This window comes from Entelurus aequoreus, linkage group LG25, assembly GCF_033978785.1.
Source record: "Entelurus aequoreus isolate RoL-2023_Sb linkage group LG25, RoL_Eaeq_v1.1, whole genome shotgun sequence".
Lineage (NCBI taxonomy): Eukaryota > Metazoa > Chordata > Actinopteri > Syngnathiformes > Syngnathidae > Entelurus > Entelurus aequoreus.
In genome coordinates this window covers 2,028,670-2,050,196 of record NC_084755.1, presented here as the reverse complement: position 1 = coordinate 2,050,196, position 21,527 = coordinate 2,028,670, and the positions used below count along the sequence as shown (strand labels likewise).

Below are 21,527 nucleotides of genomic sequence, written 5' to 3'. Positions count from 1 at the left end.
TTGTTACTTTTTTAATGTAAAATTCTTACTTTTTAAATGCTAAATGGTGACATTTGTCATGTAAAATTGTAACTTATAACATTATTGCCAATTATTTTGTTGTTCTTGTAAAATAGTGAAATGTTTTGAGTAAAATTTTGACTTTTGTCAAAATTATGACTTGTCAAAATTATGACAAACTTTTCTTATAAAATTGTGACTTTTGTTGAGTAAAATGGCGACTCTTTTCATAAATTTGCCAAAATGTTAAACTTTTCTGGTAAAATTGCGACTGTTATTGAGTAAATCTCCAATTTTTATCATAACATTGCACAAATGTTCCGTTTTTCTTGTAAAAGTTTGACTTGCGACGAGTAAAATGACAACTTTTATTATAATACTGCCAAAATTCTAGGGTTTTCTTGTGAAATTGTGATCTTTTTCTTGTGAAATTTTTCACAACAAGCTGTTTTATATTTGCATAGTATGTATATATTATTAATGTTGTAAATACACATCTTTATATATCTAGAAAGGCTGGTCCTAAAGAGGTAGGCTTTTTTCTCAGGTCTCAAGAAGTGCACCTTATAGTCATAAAAATAGGGTAATGTGTTTTCAGTGAAATATAATGTACAACAAATGGGGTTTAAACCAACACAAAACAAGTGGTAGACGTGAAGAAAGGAGGTCGGTCTTTCACTCAATCAGTACTTCTGACTTTCATTCCCAAAGTTTGGCTTTGAAGGATTAGCGAGGCGTCCGTGTGCCGTGCACGTACATGCACACAACAGGCACGGGCCTGCGTTCATATTATCTGGCCAAGTGGGTGACAAACAATCCAATGAGCGTTTGTGATCTCAGTGTTTTGTGCAGACAACATACATCACATGTCCTGGGTGGTCTACTTCTTGCACAGATAAGGCCAGCCAGTCTCCCTGGGGTGAAGTCAAAGCAACAGAGGGCAAGAGAGGGGGGAGGAAGGGGTGGTGGGGGTGGGGGTGGGTTTGGAGAAGAAGAAAAAAACAGCAAAGAAGAAAAAAAGGGAGGAGGCAAAGAAAAATGCCAGGGGCCTCTTTAAACTTGGTGTTTTGTTAGGAGCAGAGCAGCAGCGGAGGGGGGGGGGGGGGGGGGGCCTTCTATTTGCAGCCTGTTGTCAGAAGTTTCTCCCAAAGTCTGGATTGAAGAGATCCTCTAATGACACTGAGGCTGGACGACTTCACACAGCAGCACACACACACACACACACACACACACACACACACACACACACACACACACACACACACACACACACACACACACACACACACACACACACACACACTTGTATTTGTTACCTTCTTGGACCGCCGAAAAATGCCTACCTCTTTAGGACCAGCCTTTCTAGATATATAAAGATGTGTATTTACAACATTAATAATATATACATACTATGCAAATATAAAAAAGCTTGTTGTGAAAAATGAGTTGGAATTTCACAAGAAAAAGGTCACAATTTCACAAGAAAAACGTAGAATTTTGGCAGTATTATAATAAAAGTCGTCATTTTATTCAACGCAAGTCAAAATTTTACAAGAAAAACGGAACATTTGTGCAATATTATGATAAAAGTTGGAATTTTACTCAATAATAGTCGCAATTTTACAAGAAAAGCTTAAAAATATGGTAATTTTATGAAAAGAGTGGTCATTTTACTCAACAAAAGTCACAATTTTATAAGAAAAGTTTAACATTTTGACAATTTTATGAAGAGGCGTAATTTTACTCGTCAAAAGTCACAAGTTTAAAATAACAATTTAAAATTTTGGCAACATTATAACAATAATCTGAATTTTACTTGGCAAAATGATGACAAAAGTCATCATTTTACTCAAAAAATGTCACTATTTTACAAGAACAACAAAATAATTGGCAATAAAGTGATAAGTCAGAATTTTACATGACAAATGTCACCATTTTGCATTTAAAAAAAGTAAGAATTTTACATTAAAAAAAGTAAGAATTGTATGAGAAAATATTGCAATATACACATTCTTGTATTTGTTACCTTCTTGGGACCTCCGAAAAAATGTCTACCTCTTTAGGACCAGCCTTTCTAGATATATAAAGATGTGTATTTACAACATTAATAATATATACATACTATGCAAATATAAAAAAAAGCTTGTTGTAAAAAATGAGTTGGAATTTCACAAGAAAAAGGTCACAATTTCACAAGAAAAACGTAGAATTTTGGCAGTATTATAATAAAAGTCCTCATTTTACTCAACGCAAGTCAAAATTTTACAAGAAAAACGGAACATTTGTGCAATATTATGATAAAAGTTGGAATTTTACTCAATAACAGTCACAATTTTACAAGAAAAGCTTAAAAATTTGGCAATTTTATGAAAAGAGTTGTCATTTTACTCAACAAAAGTCACAATTTTATAAGAAAAGTTTAACATTTTGACAATTTTATGAAAAGAGTCGTAATTTTACTCGACAAAAGTCACAAGTTTAAAATAACAATTTAAAATTTTGGCAATATTATAATAATAATCAGAATTTTACTTGGCAAAATGATGACAAAAGTCATAATTCTACTCAAAAAATGTCATTATTTTACAAGAACAACAAAATAATTGGCAATAATGTGATAAGTCAGAATTTTACATGACAAATGTCACCATTTTGCATTTAAAAAAAGTAAGAATTTTACATTAAAAAAAGTAAGAATTGTATGAGAAAATATTGCAAGGTACACATTCTTGTATTTGTTACCTTCTTGAGACCTGAGAAAAATGCCTACCTCTTTAGGACCAGCCTTTCTAGATATATAAAGATGTGTATTTACAACATGAATAATATATACATACTATGCAAATATAAAAAAGCTTGTTGTGAAAAATGAGTTGGAATTTCACAAGAAAAAGGTCACAATTTCACAATAAAAACGTAGAATTTTGGCAGTATTATAATAAAAGTCCTCATTTTACTCAACGCAAGTCAAAATTTTACAAGAAAAACGGAACATTCGTGCAATATTATGATAAAAGTTGGAATTTTACTCAATAACAGTTGCAATTTTACAAGAAAAGCTTAAAAATTTGGTAATTTTATGAAAAGAGTCGTAATTTTACTCAACAAAAGTCACAATTTTATATGAAAAGTTTAACATTTTGACAATTTTATGAAGAGTCGTAATTTTACTCGACAAAAGTCACAAGTTTAGAATAATTTAAAATTTTGGCAACATTATAATAATAATCGGAATTTTACTTGGCAAAGTGATGACAAAAGTCATCATTTTACTCAAAAAATGTCACTATTTTACAAGAACAACAAAATAATTGGCAATAATGTGATAAGTCAGAATTTTACATGACAAATGTCACCATTTTGCATTTAAAAAGTAAGAATTTTACATTTAAAAAAGTAAGAATTTTATGAGAAAATATTGCAATATACACATTCTTGTATTTGTTACCTTCTTGAGACCTGAGAAAAATGCCTACCTCTTTAGGACCAGCCTTTCTAGATATATAAAGATGTGTATTTACAACATTAATAATATATACATACTATGCAAATATAAAAAAAAGCTTGTTGTAAAAAATGAGTTGGAATTTCACAAGAAAAAGGTCACAATTTCACAAGAAAAACGTAGAATTTTGGCAGTATTATAATAAAAGTCCTCATTTTACTCAACGCAAGTCAAAATGTTACAAGAAAAACGGAACATTTGTGCAATATTATGATAAAAGTTGGAATTTTACTCAATAACAGTCGCAATTTTACAAGAAAGCTTAAAAATTTGGCAATTTTATGAAAAGAGTCGTCATTTTACTCGACAAAAGTCACAATTTTATAAGAAAAGTTTAACATTTTGACAATTTTATGAAGAGTCGTAATTTTAAAGTTTAAAATAATTTAAAATTTTGGCAACATTATAATAATAATCGGAATTTTACTTGGCAAAATGATGACAAAAGTCATCATTTTACTCAAAAAATGTCACTATTTTACAAGAACAACAAAATAATTGGCAATAATGTGATAAGTCAGAATTTTACATGGCAAATGTCACCATTTTGCATTTAAAAAGTAAGAATTTTACATTCAAAAAAGTAAGAATTGTATGAGAAAATATTGCAATATACACATTCTTGTATTTGTTACCTTCTTGAGACCTCTGAAAAAATGCCTACCTCTTTAGGACCAGCCTTTCTAGATATATAAAGATGTGTATTTACAACATGAATAATATATACATACTATGCACATATAAAAAAAGCTTGTTGTGAAAAATGAGTTGGAATTTCACAAGAAAAAGGTCACAATTTCACAAGAAAAACGTAGAATTTTGGCAGTATTATAATAAAAGTCCACATTTTACTTAATGTAAGTCAAAATTTTACAAGAAAAACGGAACATTTGTGCAATATTATGATAAAAGTTGGAATTTTACTCAATAACAGTCGCAATTTTACGAAAAAAGCTTAAACATTTAGTAATTTTAAGAAGAGTCGTCATTTTACTCAACAAAAGTCACCATTTTATAAGAAAAGTTTAACATTTTGACAGTTTTATGAAGAGTCGTAAATTTACATGACAAAAGTTACAAGTTTAAAATAACAATAAAAATTTTTGGCAACATTATAATAATAATCTCAATTTTACTTGGCAAAACTATGACAAAAGTCATAATTTTACTCAAAAAATGTCAGTATTTTACAAGAACAACAAAATAATTGGCAATGTGATAAGTCAGAATTTTACATGACAAATGTCACCATTTTGCATTTAAAAAGTAAGAATTTTACATAAAAAAAAGTAAGAATTTTATGACAAAATATTGCAATATACACATTCTTGTATTTGTTACCTTCTTGAGACCAGAGAAAAATGCCTACCTCTTTAGGACCAGCCTTTCTAGATATATAAAGATTTGTATTTACAACATGAATAATATATACATACTATGCAAATATAAAAAAAAAGCTTGTTGTGAAAAATGAGTTGGAATTTCACAAGAAAAAGGTCACAATTTCACAAGAAAAACGTAGAATTTTGGCAGTATTATAATAAAAGTCCACATTTTACTCAAAGTAAGTCAAAATTTTACAAGAAAAACGGAACATTTGTGCAATATTATGATAAAAGTTGGAATTTTACTCAATAACAGTCGCAATTTTACAAAAAAAGCTTAAACATTTGGTACTTTTATGAAAAGAGTCGTCATTTTACTCAACAAAAGTCACCATTTTATAAGAAAAGTTTAACATTTTGACAATTTTATGAAGAGTCGTAATTTTACTCGACAAAAGTCACAAGTTTAAAATAACAATTTTAAATTTTGGCAACATTATAACAATAATCGGAATTTTACTTGGCAAAATGATGACAAAAGTCATCATTTTACTCAACGTAAGTCAAAATGTTACAAGGAAAACTGAACATTTGTGCAATGTTATGATAAAAGTTGGAATTTTACTCAATAACAGTCGCAATTTTACAAGAAAAGCTTAACATTTTGGCAATTTTATGAAAAGAGTCGTCATTTTACTCCACAAAAGTCCGGTTTTTAAGAAAACTGTCTTTATATGCTACAGGATGTGTTGTTTTCCAGCAAAATGGGCAAAACTAAAGTATTTTAACAGTTGATTTTGTTTCTAGATACATAAAGATGTGTATTTACAACATTAATAATATACACATACTATGAAAACATAAAAAAGCTTGTTGTGAATAATGAGTTGGAATTTCACAAGAAAAATGTAGAATTTTGGCAGTATTATAACAAAAGTTGTCATTTTACTCAACGCAAGTCAAAATTCTACAAAAAAACTCCACTGTGTAGGATGGGGAGCGGCATGAAGGTGTCAGTTTCTTTGATGTATTGTAATCCACAGGAAGATTTTGTCTTGACCCGAGATCTACAAAGCGGAGAGGAGGCAGGACCTGACCTCCCTCCAGGCACCTTTTCTTTGAACTGTTTTGTGACCGAGGGCAACGGCTGTTTACGACCTTTTCTTTGAACCAACCTTTTCTTTGAACTGTTTTATAACCAAAGGCGGCGGCTGTTTACGACCCCCGTCCCTTTAGAAACAGCTGTTGCCATGTAACCACGGAAAGTCCAAATAATAGAGGAGGCGTACAACCTTTCGTCAGAGCGTGGTGGGAGACTGTGCAAGAGTACAGCCCAGACGTTTCCCCTCAATTGAGCCAAATTTAATAATGTCTCTGTTTGATTCCTTGCTTCTTTGTCTGTTTAATAGATGTCATCAGTGTTTGAACCCGACACCTTGTGTGGAGCTCAGCCAACGACAAGGATCTGGCGAGAGTCGGGTTAGTGATTTTACTAAGTCAAAATTTTACAAGAAAAACTGAACATTTTTGCAATATTATGATCCATCCATCCATCCATCCATCCATCCAATTTTATAAAAAAGAGTTGCAATTTTACTCGACAAAAGTCACAATTTTATAAGAAAACTTAAACATTTTGGGAATATTATAAAAATAATTGGAATTTTACTTGGCAAAATGATGACAAAAGTCATCCTTTTACTCAAAAAATGTCACTGTTTTACAAGAACAAAAAAAATTGGCAATATTGTGATAAAAGTCCGAATTTTGTATGACAAATGTCACCATTTTGCAGTAAAAATTAATAATTTCACATTAAAAAAAAGTAATAATTTTACGAGAATATATTGCAATATTACAGAAACAGAAAGAATATGAGAAATTGTTCCCAATTTTATTAGAAAAAAGTCGACACATTGTGAGGAAAAGACTGCTTTTAGTTTATTTATATATATTTGTATTTATTGTTTGTAATTGGTTTTTAACCTTCATTATTTACTTCAAGTTATCACAGCATGTCTCTATATACATATTTATTTATTGTTTTTATTAATTTGGGCCAAAGGGGGCGCATTTCAATGTCTTACACACACTTGTTATTTCATATGTTGACCAGGGGGGGAGCACTTTTAAAAGCGACACACAGTCAATGTGAAAAAGTCATAATTGTACTAAAAAATTCACTTTTACAAGAACAACTGAACTTTTGTGCAATATTATAATAAAAGTTGGAATTTTACTCGATAACAGTCGAGATCTTACGAGAAAAGTTTAACATTTTGGCAATTTTATGAAAAGAGTCATAATTTTACTCGACAAAAGCCACAAGTTTATAAGAAAACTTTAAAATTTTGGCAACATTATAATCATAATCATAATTTTACTTGGCAAAATGATGACAAAAGTCATCATTTTACTCAAAAAAATTTCACTATTTTACAAGAACAACAAAATAATCTGCAATATTGTGATAAAAGTCAGAATTTCATATAACAAATGTCACCATTTAGCATTAAAAAGTAAGAATTTTACATAAAAAAGTAATCATTTTACGAGGAAATTTTGCAATATTACAGAAACAGAAAGAATATGAGAAATTGTTCCCAATTTTATAAGAAAAAAGTCGACACATTGTGAGGAAAAAGACTGCTTTTAGTTACTTTACTTCTAGTAAAAAAATGGTTTTACTTCAAGTTATTACAGTATGTCTCTCTATACATTTGTATTTATTGTTTTTATTAATTTGGGCCACAGGGTTTGCATTTCAATGTCTTACACACACTTGTTATTTCATTTGTTGACCAGGGGGGGAGCACTTTTAAAAGCGACACACAGTCAATGTGAAAAAGTCATAATTGTACTAAAAAAATTCACTTTTACAAGAACAAATGAACATTTGTGCAATATTATAATAAAAGTTGGAATTTTACTCGATAACAGTCGAGATTTTACGAGAAAAGTTTAACATTTTGGCAATTTTATGAAAAGAGTCATTATTTTACTCGACAAAAGCCACAAGTTTGTAAGAAAACTTTAAAATGTTGGCAACATTATAATCATAATCATAATTTTACTTGGCAAAATGATGACAAAAGTAATCATTTTACTCAAAAAAATGTCACTATTTTACAAGAACAACAAAATAATCTGCAATATTGTGATAAAAGTCAGAATTTCATATGACAAACGTCACCATTTAGCATTAAAAAGTAAGAATTTTACATAAAAAAAGTTATAATTTTACGAGGAAATATTGCAATATTACAGAAACAGAAAGAATATGAGAAATTGTTCCCAATTTTATAAGAAAAAAGTCGACACATTGTGAGAAAAAGACTGCTTTTAGCTCATTTACTTCTAGTAAAAAAATGGTTTTACTTCAAGTTATTACAGTATGTCTCTCTATACATTTGTATTTATTGTTTTTATTAATTTGGGCCAAAGGGGGCACATTTCAATGTCTTACACACACTTGTTATTTCATATGTTGACCAGGGGGGGAGCACTTTTAAAAGCGACACACAGTCAATGTGAAAAAGTCATAATTGTACTACAAAAAATTCACTTTTACAAGAACAACTGAACATTTGTGCAATATTATAATAAAAGTTGGAATTTTACTCGATAACAGTCGAGATTTTACGAGAAAAGTTGAACATTTTGGCAATTTTATGAAAAGAGTCATTATTTTACTCGACAAAAGCCACAAGTTTGTAAGAAAACTTTAAAATGTTGGCAACATTATAATCATAATCATAATTTTACTTGGCAAAATGATGACAAAAGTAATCATTTTACTCAAAAAAATGTCACTATTTTACAAGAACAACAAAATAATCTGCAATATTGTGATAAAAGTCAGAATTTCATATAACAAATGTCACTATTTAGCAGTAAAAAGTAAGAATTTTACATAAAAAAGTCATAATTTTACGAGGAAATATTGCAATATTACAGAAACAGAAAGAATATGAGAAATTGTTCCCGATTTTATAAGAAAAAAGTCGACACATTGTGAGAAAAAGACTGCTTTTAGCTCATTTACTTCTAGTAAAAAAATGGTTTTACTTCAAGTTATTACAGTATGTCTCTCTATACATTTGTATTTATTGTTTTTATTAATTTGGGCCAAAGGGGGCACATTTCAATTTCTTACACACACTTGTTATTTCATATGTTGACCAGAGGGGGAGCACTTTTAAAAGCGACACACAGTCAATGTGAAAAAGTCATAATTGTACTAAAAAAAAATCACTTTTACATGAACAACTGAACATTTGTGCAATATTATAATAAAAGTTGGAATTTTACTTGATAACAGTCGAGATTTTACGAGAAAAGTTTAACATTTTGGCAATTTTATGAAAAGAGTCATAATTTTACTCGACAAAAGCCACAAGTTTATAAGAAAACTTTAAAATTTTGGCAACATTATAATCATAATCATAATTTGACTTGGCAAAATGATGACAAAAGTCATCATTTTACTCAAAAAAAATTCACTATTTTACAAGAACAACAAAATAATCTGCAATATTGTGATAAAAGTCAGAATTTCATATAACAAATGTCACCATTTAGCATTAAAAAGTAAGAATTTTACATAAAAAAGTAATCATTTTATGAGGAAATATTGCAATATTACAGAAACAGAAAGAATATGAGAAATTGTTCCCAATTTTATAAGAAAAAAGTCGACACATTGTGAGAAAAAGATTGCTTTTAGCTCATTTACTTCTAGTAAAAAAATGGTTTTACTTCAAGTTATTACAGTATGTCTCTCTATACATTTGTATTTATTGTTTTTATTAATTTTGGCCAAAGGGGGTGCATTTCAATTTCTTACACACACTTGTTATTTCATATGTTGACCAGAGGGGAGCACTTTTAAAAGCGACACACAGTCAATGTGAAAAAGTCATAATTGTACTAAAAAAATCACTTTTACAAGAACAACTGAACATTTGTGCAATATTATAATAAAAGTTGGAATTTTACTCGATAACAGTCGAGATTTTACGAGAAAAGTTTAACATTTTGGCAATTTTATGAAAATAGTCATTATTTTACTCGACAAAAGCCACAAGTTAATAAGAAAACTTTAAAATTTTGGCAACATTATAATCATAATCATAATTTTACTTGGCAAAATGATGACAGAAGTCATCATTTTACTCAAAAAAATGTCACTATTTTACAAGAACAACAAAATAATCTGCAATGTTGTGATAAAAGTCAGAATTTCATATAACAAACGTCACCATTTAGCATTAAAAAGTAAGAATTTTACATGAAAAAAGTAATAATTTTACGAGGAAATATTGCAATATTACAGAAACAGAAAGAATATGAGAAATTGTTCCCAATTTTATAAGAAAAAAGTCGACACATTGTGAGAAAAAGACTGCTTTTAGCTCATTTACTTCTAGTAAAAAAATGTTTTTTACTTCAAGTTATTACAGTATGTCTCTCTATACATTTGTATTTATTGTTTTTATTAATTTGGGCCAAAGGGGGCGCATTTCAATGTCTTACACACACTTGTTATTTCATATGTTGACCAGGGGGGGAGCACTTTTAAAAGCGACACACAGTCAACGTGAAAAAGTCATAATTGTACTAAAAAAATTCACTTTTACAAGAACAAATGAACATTTGTGCAATATTATAATAAAAGTTGGAATTTTACCCGATAACAGTCGAGATTTTACGAGAAAAGTTTAACATTTTGGCAATTTTATGAAAAGAGTCATTATTTTACTCGACAAAAGCCACAAGTTTGTAAGAAAACTTTAAAATTTTGGCAACATTATAATCATAATCATAATTTACTTGGCAAAATGATGACAAAAATCATCATTTTACTCAAAAAAATTTCACTGTTTTACAAGAACAAAAAAAATTGGCAATATTGTGATAAAAGTCCGAATTTTGTATGACAAATATCACCATTTTGCATTAAAAATGAATAATTTCCCATAAAAAAAAAAAGTAATAATTTTACGAGGAAATATTGCAATATTACAGAAACAGAAAGAATATGAGAAATTGTTCCCAATTTTATTAGAAAAAAAGTCGACACATTGTGAGAAAAAGACTGCTTTTAGTTCATTTATATATATTTGTATTTATTGTTTGTAATTGGTTTTTAATCTTCATTATTTACTTCAAGTTATCACAGCATGTCTCTATATACATAATTATTTATTGTTTTTATTAATTTGGGCCAAAGGGGGCGCATTTCAATGTCTTACACACACTTGTTATTTCATATGTTGACCAAAGGGGGAGCACTTTTAAAAGCGACACAGTCAATGTGAAAAATCCCTCCTTTTTGGGACCACCCTCATTTTGATAGATGTCACCAGCAGGGGTGCTAATGAGACATTCTCTATTAGATGCAATGTTATTGGGACCATGATTTATGTCATCACTTGTTCACACCTCCTCATGTGGAAGATACTTTTCCTTCATGTCTCAAGAAGGCTAGAAATACAAGAACACACACACATTTAAGTGTGTGTGTGGACTGATCTTGTAGTAAATAATAAAGGAGGTGCTAACCTCAAGGAGAGATGGATGGCCAGAGAGACGAGAGCAGCCTCTCTTTTAACTGCACTTTTATCAAAAGGACTGCAGCAAAGGTGGAGAAGTGAGGAGGAGGAGGAGAGGTGGAGTCTCCTCAGGTGTTGGGAGTGAAGAAACTTCTGCTTTAGGCCGTCTCTTGACTTTCTGCCAGGTTTCATGTTAGGACGAGGGTCTGCTACCCGCGGCTCTTTAGCGCCGCCCTAGTGGCTCCCTGGAGCTTTTTCAAAAATGTACGACAATAGAAAAAGATGAAGATGAATACATATTTTAGTTTTAGTTTAAGAGGACAACATGACACTAATTGTTATAAATCCCACTGTTTGTATTAAACATGATTCTCTGATGAGAGGATTTGGCGAGCGCCGTTTTGTCCTACTAATTTCCGCGGTCCTTGAACTCACCGTAGTTTGTTTACATGTGCTACCTTTCTTCAAAGATGCCAGAGAAAGACATATTTTATGCCCCTCGCTCGTTGTCTCATTTTGTCCACCAAACGTTTTATGCTGTGCACAAATTTTTTTTTCCCATTTATTTATTTATTTCAGGCAATGACATAAAAAAGTACAACGTTGACAACACATAATAATATAAATGAATATAGTGCAAAGGTAATGTCTAGCATGTAATGCATGATTGTCCAGTTTTGCCTGAAAGGGAGTGGGAAGAAGATCATTTATTTAATCCCACCCCCAACTTTGTTGGTGTTATTGACTTGTGTGGAGTGCTAATCAAGCATATTTGGTTAATTACATGACTGCAAGCTAATCGATGCCAACATGCTATTTAGGCTAGCTGTATGTACACTACCGTTCAAAAGTTTGGGGTCACATTGAAATGTCCTTATTTTTGAAGGAAAAGCACTGTACTTTTCAATGAAGATAACTTTAAACTAGTCTTAACTTTAAAGAAATACACTCTATACATTGCTAATGTGGTAAATGACTATTCTAGCTGCAAATGTCTGCTTTTTGGTGCAATATCTACATAGGTGTATAGAGGCCCATTTCCAGCAACTATCACTCCAGTGTTCTAATGGTACAATGTGTTTGCTCATTGGCTCAGAAGGCTAATTGATGAGTAGAAAACCCTTGTGCAATCACGTTCACACATCTGAAAACACTTTAGCTCGTTACAGAAGCTACAAAACTGACCTTCCTTTGAGCAGATTGAGTTTCTGGAGCATCACATTTGTGGGGTCAATTAAACGCTCAAAACGGCCAGAAAAAGAGAACTTTCATCTGAAACTCGACAGTCTATTCTTGTTCTTAGAAATGAAGGCTATTCCACAAAATTGTTCGGGTGACCCCAAACTTTTGAACGGTAGTGTATGTGCTCCAATCACTCTATCACAAAAAATAAGAGTTGTAGAAATGACTGGAAAGTCAAGACAGCCATGACATGATGTTCTTTACAAGTGTACGTACACTTTTGACCAGGACTGTAAGTGTCTACATCAGGGGTCACCAACGCGGTGCCCGCGGGCACCAGGTAGCCCGTAAGGACCAGATGAGTAGCCCGCCGGCCTGTTCTAAAAATAGCTCAAATAGCAGCACTTACCAGTGAGCTGCCTCTATTTTTTAAATTTTATTTATTTACTAGCAAGCTGGTCTCGCTTTGCCCGACATTTTTAATTCTAAGAGAGACAAAACTCAAATAGAATTTGAAAATCCAAGAAAATATTTTAAAGACTTGGTCTTCACTTGTTTAAATAAATTCATTATTTTTTTTACTTTGCTTCTTATAACTTTCAGAAAGACAATTTTAGAGAAAAAAATACGACCTTAAAAATGATTTTAGGATTTTTAAACACATATACCTTTTTACCTTTTGAATTCCTTCCTCTTCTTTCCTGACAATTTAAATCAATGTTCAAGTAAATTTATTTTTCTTATTGTAAAGAATAATAAATACATTTTAATGTAATTCTTCATTTTAGCTTCTGTTTTTTCGACGAAGAATATTTGTGAAATATTTCTTCAAACTTATTATGATTAAAATTCAAAAAAATTATTCTGGCAAATCTAGAAAATCTGTAGAATCAAATTTAAATCTTATTTCAAGGTCTTTTTCATTTCTTTTAAAAATTTTGTTCTGGAAAATCTAGAAGAAATAATGATTTGTCTTTGTTAGAAATATAGCTCGGTCCAATTTGTTATATATTCTAACAAAGTGTAGATTGGATTTTAACCTACTTAAAACATGTCATCAAAATTCTAAAATTAATCTTAATCAGGAAAATTACTAATGATGTTCCACAAATTCTTTTTTTAAGTTTTTCTCTTCTTTTTTTCGGTTGAATTTTGAATTTTAAAGAGTCGAAATTGAAGATAAACTATGTTTCAAAATGTAATTGTCATTTTTTTCGTGTTTTCTCCTCTTTTAAACCGCTCAATTAAGTGTAAATATCATTAATTATTAATAATAACATAGAGTTAAAGGTAAATTGAGCAAATTGGCTATTTCTGGCAATTTATTGAAGTGTGTATCAAACTGGTAGCCCTTCGCATTAATCACTACCCAAGAAGTAGCTCTTGCTTTCAAAAAGGTTGGTGACCCCTGTTCTATATGCATCAGAGTTAGTTCTAACTGAACCAAACACAACAAGTGGGAACACACCAAACTCTCTAAATGTGCAGCTATTAATAATAACTGATAATACTTTCTCAGCTGATTTTAAAACTGTGATAAAAATATTTAAAAAATCCCCAAAACATGTATCCTCGTTTATTGCTTCCTGATGAAAATAGTACAACAATTGTAATGTTGCAAGCAAGCTATGCCCAGGAGGGGAACAAACTGTTCTCTCCATCTCTCTAGCTGCTCTCAGCAACAGTAGAAAGAGAATAGGAAACAACTCTAAAATATGCACCATATGCCTGGGTGGGTATTTGCGTGTGTGTGTGTGTGTGTGTGTGTGTGTAGGTGTATCGCTTTATCAAGTTGTGTACAACTTCATAGATTCTAAGTGAGGCAAGTAGGAAAACTTCGGGGGGAAAAGAACACTTCCGGCGAAAAAGACTTGGAAATCATTCAGAAACTAGCTTTTTGTCACAATTTCATGTTGTTTGTTGTAAACTACAAAACAAGTGTTAGAGCAGGGGTCGGCAACCCAAAATGTTGAAAGAGCCATATTGGACCAAAAATACAAAAAACAAATCTGTCTGGAGCCGCAAAAAATTAAAAGCCATATTACATACAGATAGTATGTCATGAGATATACATTGAATTAAGAGGACTTAAAGGAAACTAATTGAGCTCAAATATAGCTACAAATGAGGCATAATGATGCAATATGTACATATAGCTAGCCTAAATAGCATGTTAGCATCGATTAGCTTGCAGTCATGCAGACCAAATATGTCTGATTAGCACTCCACACAAGTCAATAACATCAACAAAACTCAGCTTTGTGCATTCACGCACAACGTTAAAAGTTTGGTGGACAAAATGAGACAGAAAAAGAAGTGGCATAAAACACGTCCTAGAAAGTCGGAGAAAGTTATACATGTAAACAAACTATACGGTGAGTTCAGGGACCGCCAAAATTAGTAGGACAAAACGGCGCTCGCCAAATACTCGAATCAGTGAAGCATGTTTAATATAAACAGTGTGCTTTATAACAATTAGGGAGGTTTGTGTCATGTTTGTCCTCCTACTGAAACCATACTAAAACAAAAAAATAGATTTTTTTCCCCTCATCTTTTTCCATTCTTCATACATTTTTGAAAAATCTCCAGAGAGCCACTAGGGCGGCGCTAAAGAGCCGCGGGTTGCCGACCCCCGTGTTAGAGAGACACTACAAATACTTTGGTTCCTTGGTTTTCGATGGTATCCATTAGAGATGTAATATCGGAAATTATCGGTATCGTTTTTTTTTATTATCGGTATCGTTTTTTTGTTGTTTTTTTTTTTAATTAAATCAACATAAAAAACACAAGATACACTTACAATTAGTGCACCAACCCAAAAAACCTCCCTCCCCCATTTACACTCATTCACACAAAAGGGTTGTTTCCTTCTGTTATTAATATTCTGGTTCCTACATTATATATCAATATATATCAATACAGTCTGCAAGGGATACAGTCCGTAAGCACACATGATTGTGCGTGCTGCTGCTCCACTAATAGTACTAACCTTTAACAGTTCATTTTACTAATTTTCATTCATTACTAGTTTCTATGTAACTGTTTTTATATTGTTGTACTTTCTTTTTTATTCAAGAAAATGTTTTTAATTTATTTATCTTATTTTACTAATTTTTTTAAAAAGTACCTTATCTTCACCATACCTGGTTGTCCAAATTAGGCATAATAATGTGTTAATTCCACGACTGCATATATCGGTATCGGTTGATATCGGTATCGGTAATTAAAGAGTTGGACAATATCGGAATATCGGATATCGGCAAAAAGCCATTATCGGACATCCCTAGTATCCATTCCAGGCAATTTTTACAAAGACCCAATTATAAAAAAAACAAAACAAAGCAATTTCTCAAAGAAAAAAATAACATAAATCCAATTAATCTGTTCCAGACACCCAACAATGTTAACACAAAGTTTGGGTTTTCCTGTGTTTAGAATAGTGTTGTCCCGATACCAATATTTTGGTACCGGTACCAAAATGTATTTCAGTCCTTTTCTAAATAAAGGTGACCACAAAAAATGGCATTATTGGCTTTATTTTAACAAATAATATTAGGGTACATGAAACATATGTTTATTATTGCAAGTTTGTCTTTAAATAAAATAGTGAACATACTAGACAACTTGTCTTTTAGTAGTAAGTAAACAAACAAAGACTCCTAATTAGTCTGCTGACATATGCAGTAACATATTGTGTCATTTATACACCTATTATTTTGTACACATTATTAAGGACAAGTGGTAGAAAATGAATTATTAATCTACTTGTTCATTTACTGTTAATATCTGCTTACTTTCTCTTTTAACATGTTCTATCTACACTTCTGTTCAAATGTAATAATCACTTATTCTTCTCTTCTTTGATACTTTACATTAGTTTTGGATGATACCACACATTTAGGTATCGGTACGATACCAAGTAGTTACAGGATCATACATTGGTCATATTCAAAGTCCTCATGTGTCCAGGGACATATTTACTGACTTTATAAACATAATATGAATTTTTTAAAAAGGAAAAAAGATTGTTTACGTTAAAAAAATATCAATTTAATCATAGTAGTATCGACTAGACACGCTCTTGTATTTGGTATCATTACAGTGGATGTCAGGTGTAGATCCAGGGACATATTTCCTGACTTTATAAACATAATATGAATTTTAAAAAAAGGAAAAAAGATTGTTTACGTTAAAAAAATATCAATTTAATCATAGTAGTATCGACTAGACACGCTCTTGTATTTGGTATCATTACAGTGGATGTCAGGTGTAGATCCAGGGACATATTTCCTGACTTTATAAACATAATATGAATTTTTTTAAAAAGGAAAAAAGATTGTTTACGTTAAAAAATATCAATTTAATCATAGTAGTATCGACTAGACACGCTCTTGTATTTGGTATCATTACAGTGGATTTCAGGTGTAGATCCAGGGACATATTTCCTGACTTTATAAACATAATATGAATTTTAAAAAAAGGAAAAAAGATTGTTTACGTTAAAAAAATATCAATTTAATCATAGTAGTATCGACTAGACACGCTCTTGTATTTGGTATCATTACAGTGGATGTCAGGTGTAGATCCAGGGACATATTTCCTGACTTTATAAACATAATATGAATTTTAAAAAAAGGAAAAAAGATTGTTTACGTTAAAAAAATATCAATTTAATCATAGTAGTATCGACTAGACACGCTCTTGTATTTGGTATCATTACAGTGGATGTCAGGTGTAGATCCGGGGACATATTTCCTGACTTTATAAACAAAATATGAATTTTAAAGAAAGGAAAAAATATTTTTTACGTTAAAAAAAAAATCATATTAATCATAGTAGTATCGACTAGACACGCTCTTGTATTTGGTATCATTACAGTGGATGTCAGGTGTAGATCCAGGGACATATTTCCTGACTTTATAAACATAATATGAATTTTTTTAAAAAGGAAAAAAGATTGTTTACGTTAAAAAAAATATCAATTTAATCATAGTATCGACTAGACACGCTCTTGTACTTGGTATCATTACAGTGGATGTCAGGTGTAGATCCAGGGACATATTTCCTGACTTTATAAACATAATATGAATTTTAAAAAAAGGAAAAAAGATTGTTTACGTTAAAAAAATATCATATTAATCATAGTAGTATCGACTAGACACGCTCTTGTATTTGGTATCATTACAGTGGATGTCAGGTGTAGATCCAGGGACATATTTCCTGACTTTATAAACATAATAAGAATTTTAAAAAAAGGAAAAAAGATTGTTTACGTTAAAAAAATATCATATTAATCATAGTAGTATCGACTAGACACGCTCTTGTATTTGGTATCATTACAGTGGATGTCAGGTGTACATCCAGGGACATATTTCCTGACGTTATAAACATAATATGAATTTTAAAAAAAGGAAAAAAGATTGTTTACGTTAAAAAAATATCATATTAATCATAGTAGTATCGACTAGACACGCTCTTGTATTTGGTATCATTACAGTGGATGTCAGGTGTAGATCCAGGGACATATTTCCTGACTTTATAAACATAATAAGAATTTTAAAAAAAGGAAAAAAGATTGTTTACGTTAAAAAAATATCATATTAATCATAGTAGTATCGACTACTATATTGTGGCCAAACAGCTCCATTTTTGTTTCATCTGACCACAGAACTTTCCTCCAGAAGGTCTTATCTTTGTCCATGTGATGTCAGATGAAACAAAAATGGAGCTGTTTGGCCACAATACCCAGCAATATGTTTGGGAGGAGAAAAGGTGAGGCCTTTAATCCCAGGAACACCATCCCTACCATCAAGCATGGTGGTGGTAGTATTATGCTCTGGGCCTGTTTTGCTGCCAATGGAACTGGTGCTTTACAGAGAGTAAATGGGACAATGAAAAAGGAGGATTACCTCCAAATTCTTCAGGACAAGCTCAAATCATCAGCCCGGAGGTTGGGTCTTGTTGGGTGTTCCAACAGGACAATGACCCCAAACACACCTCAAAAGTGGTAAAGGAATGGCTAAATCAGGCTGGAATGAAGGTTTTAGAATGGCCTTCCCAAAGTCCTGACTTAAAGGTGTGGACAATGCTGAAGAAACAAGTCCATGTCAGAAAAGCAACACATTTAGCTGAACTGCACCAATTTTGTGGTCAAAAATTCCAGCAGAAACTTGTGGATGGCTACCAAAAGTGCCTTATTGCAGGTAAACTTTGACCCTCACCTTTTCAGTAGACCCATAATAAATTCATAAAAGAAGCAAACTTCATGAACGTTTTGTGTGAGCAACAAGTATGTGCTCCAATCACTACATCACAACAACAAGTATGTGCTCCAATCACTACAACACAACAACAAGTATGTGCTCCCATCACTACAACACAACAACAAGTATGTGCTCCAATCACTACAACACAACAACAAGTATGTGCTCCAATCACTACATCACAACAACAAGTATGTGCTCCAATCACTACAACACAACAACAAGTATGTGCTCCAATCACTACATCACAACAACAAGTATGTGCTCCAATCACTACATCACAACAACAAGTATGTGCTCCAATCACTACATCACAACAACAAGTATGTGCTCCAATCACTACAACACAACAACAAGTATGTGCTCCAATCAATCCATCACAACAACAAGTATGTGCTCCAATCACTACATCACAACAACAAGTATGTGCTCCAATCACTACTTCACAACAACAAGTATGTGCTCCAATCACTACAACACAACAACAAGTATGTGCTCCAATCAATCCATCACAACAACAAGTATGTGCTCCAATCACTACAACACAACAACAAGTATGTGCTCCAATCAATCCATCACAACAACAAGTATGTGCTCCAATCACTACATCACAACAACAAGTATGTGCTCCAATCACTACTTCACAACAACAAGTATGTGCTCCAATCACTACAACACAACAACAAGTATGTGCTCCAATCACTACAACAAGTATGTGCTCCAATCACTACATCACAACAAAATAGAAATGATTGCAAACTCCAGACAGCCATGACAGGATGTTCTTTACAACTTCTGACCCCGACTGTAAGTGTGTGTAAAAAGTGAGCAGGATTGTTTGGAAAATACGGCCCATGCTTATAAAACTTAGCATATTTGTGTTAGCGTGTCTTCACAGCAATTTAACCACCGCCCATAGGGGGCGCAACCAATGTCCTTTACGGTCATTCCAACAAAGTGACTGGTCGGGCATCACGACTGCGGCTTTAATGACTCATTTCCCTTTTGTTGTCTGTGACATCCCTGTGAGTTCCACTTCCCACGTTCCTTCTTAGCATCCTGGAATGTTATCTCTCCTACTTCCACTCCCTCTGATATGCGGATCAAACGCAGCCGGGAAGCTCGCTAAAGTCAAGGCCGGGAAAAAGCCATCAATGGAGCAACACGGGGGCCAACATGTCAGCACGACGTATGTTCAGTGCAGAAGACGGCTAACAGAACCATACATGGTATCAGGAGGTGACGGCAGGGACATGGTTCTGATGGACAAACAGACCTATACGGCGTAACCGGGGTGATGGACAAACAGACCAAGACGGCGTAACCGGGGTGATGGACAAACAGACCTATACGGCGTAACCGGGGTGATGGACAAACAGACCAAGACGGCGTAACCGGGGTGATGGACAAACAGACCTATACTGCGTAACCGGGGTGATGGACAAACAGACCTATACGGCGTAACCGGGGCTATTCAACCGGTGCCCCACAGGACAAATCGGGCCAGGAAATGACATTAGACCGGCCCTCGAGTTCAGTTCAAAAGTTGGGTTTTTAACATTTTTGCAGAAAGTTCCTACAAACTTAAGTGCGCTCCTTCCTGTTCTATGGAGGAACTAACACACTAACTAACTAATGCCTGGTTCACACCAGCGGCGCTTGCCGCGCTTTAAAGCGGCGAGTTTTTGTCAATTTTTCCACGAATATCCCGATCTCCGAAGTAATGTTATGCTTTGATACGCTCTGATACTCTCTGATACTCTCTGATACGCTCTGATACGCTCTGATACGCTCTGATACTCTCTGATACGCTCTGATACTCTCTGATACTCTCTGATACGCTCTGATACGCTCTGATACGCTCTGATACGCTCTGATACTCTCTGATACGCTCTGATACTCTCTGATACTCTCTGATACTCTCTGATACGAATTAGTTGCCGCTTTGTTACCGTTCCTCACGATTTGATCCCGCTTTGATACGCTTTAAATCACGCTTTGATACGTTTTATTACGCTTTATTGAACTTTATTATGCTTTGATGCGATCATCCATCCATCCATCAATTTTCTACCGCTTATTCCCTTCGGGGTCGCGGGGGGCGCTGGAGCCTATCTCAGCTACAATCAAGCGGAAGGCGGGGTACACCCTGGACAAGTCGCCACCTCATCGCAGCTTTAAATCAGGCTCTGACACGATTATCAAGCTCTGTTGTGCATTGTTACAACAAAAATAAGAAAAAAATGAGAAAAACTCAGTATACTGTTTTCCACACATTTTTTATATTCATATATTTTTTCAATTTCTCTATTTTTTTCCGTTATATTATGTTTTATATCTTCATTTCTTTTATTTCTTTGTTATCTTAATACATATCTATCTTTCATTTCTTATGCTAGTTGACAATAAAAAAAGGCATTTCTTTTATTTTTTATATTCATTTATTTTTTCAATTTCTTTTTTTTTTTCCGTTATATTATGTTTTATATCTTCATTTCTTTTATTTCTTTGTCATCTTAATAAATATCTATCTTTAATTTCGTATGCTAGTTGACAATAAAAAAAAGCATTTTCTTTTATTTTTTATATTCATTTATTTTTTCAATTTCCATTTTTTTTCCGTTATATTATGTTTTATATCTTCATTTCTTTTATTTCTTTGTCATCTTAATAAATATCTATCTTTAATTTCTTATGC

The 21,527-nt window shown here is 32.4% G+C and overlaps 1 protein-coding gene across 1 annotated transcript in view; it reads right to left on the bottom strand.

Moving 5' to 3' along the window:
• LOC133642392 (centrosomal protein of 112 kDa-like) overlaps positions 1 to 21,527 on the bottom strand; it is a 159,964-nt gene that overhangs the window by 97,251 nt on the left and 41,186 nt on the right. The window lies entirely within an intron of this gene.